The sequence below is a fragment of the Dunckerocampus dactyliophorus genome, chromosome 12 (assembly GCF_027744805.1).
Source record: "Dunckerocampus dactyliophorus isolate RoL2022-P2 chromosome 12, RoL_Ddac_1.1, whole genome shotgun sequence".
Classification (NCBI taxonomy): Eukaryota; Metazoa; Chordata; class Actinopteri; order Syngnathiformes; family Syngnathidae; genus Dunckerocampus; species Dunckerocampus dactyliophorus.
Genome location: NC_072830.1, coordinates 20,484,869 through 20,486,532, shown reverse-complemented (window position 1 = coordinate 20,486,532; position 1,664 = coordinate 20,484,869).

Below are 1,664 nucleotides of genomic sequence, written 5' to 3'. Positions count from 1 at the left end.
CCTGCCCACTGAGCGCAAACAAGCTAAGGTGAGGAAAATGACACACGACTTCCGGTTTGTATTTTCAACCTAAAAGGGATAAATTGTGAAATTAGCCTCAGCTGCGACGTTTTTGCTCCTATTTTAAGAAAAAGAGTCAATAAAACGCTTTGGGTTCAACAACCCTCCAGTGCTACTTCTCGAACGTTGACATATTTGCTCACAATTAAACCAAGGGTGTTTACGAGCTCTTATTTTGAATGTGTTGTCATTTTTTGTATGTTTTAGCCAGCGTACATTGACGCAAAAAAGCCAAAGAGCAGGTGTGTCCAAAGTATGGCCCGGGGGACATTTACTGCTCGCAGCTCATTTTTACTGGCCCACAGCGCATTCTACAAAAACAATTGCAATTTAAAAAAACGACAGTAAAAATGAGGAAAGAGTAAGAATAATGTAAAGAGGAAAAAGTTTAAATGTTGATACTAATAACACAAAGCTGACTTTTCATTGTTAAATATACATAACTTTGTAGCTTATTGGACTGATTTAGCCTTTTTATTTTAAAAAGTGAAAAAGTGGCTTTTGATTTTTCTGTATGAAAAAGTTTGGACACCACTGCTATGAATTTTTTTTTGTACCAAAGTTAAATAAATATAAATCCCCAAAATGCATAATTAAAATGTAAACTAATTAATTCAATTAGTTACTCATTTATCAAACTCTACACTAATCAATTTAATTGCAACATGTACAATTCAATAATTACAATGCAATTATTTACTATTTATTTCATAATCACTTTAGATATTCCGTGGCCTTTTTAATTAATGGCATCTTTGATTTTCTGAATGGCAACTTTGCGTTTTGATTGATTTAATTACACATTAACTGATCATTCAATAAATGATAACATAGCCATTCGTATGAAACATATACTGCACATTTTTATTACTTTTTTTTTTTCAAATTACTTATTCTGCCTGGACATATTTATCTATTTTTGGCAGGAAAAAAAATCCATGACGTAGCCACGCCCTTATTGTGTGTGCTAGATGCTAGCATGCAACATTAGTTGTTACTACAATTACTAAAAGTAAACCATCTGTAAGACGTTCATGTTCAAAGACTTTTCCGCTAAGAATAAGCTGTTATATTATTATACGTTACAGTGCTTGCTAATTGGAAAATATCAGCAAAATAGACAAGCAACATACTGTATACTGTGTATGTCCAATAACTATGATTATTCCATAGCGTGGGTCATGTAGCGTGAGACTCTCCACGTGGCATGTTGATGTTTACCACTTAGTACGTGTAGTTGGCCCAGAGAGTCTAGCGTAGCACGTCTTTACGACTAATCCCGCCTGAGAGGATTGACTGTGGGCCTTCGCAGCGGGGGCCTGAGGGCCTACACGACAATGACCTGGTCAAGAAGAAGACAGGTGGTGCTGCTGGTGGAGGAGCAGCTAATCCCAACCTTTCTTCTTCTTGTTCACCCGGTCACTCTGCACCTGCTTGGGTCCACACAAAGATCCTGTTGTGTCAGCTGGTAGTTCTTTAGCAGCCAAGGAAGTAACTTCATGCTCACAAGTTTACAAATATAAAAGGTTATAGTAAAAATACATGGAAATATTTAGTCACTACTATATAAATATGCTAATATACATACTATATAGTAGGGATGG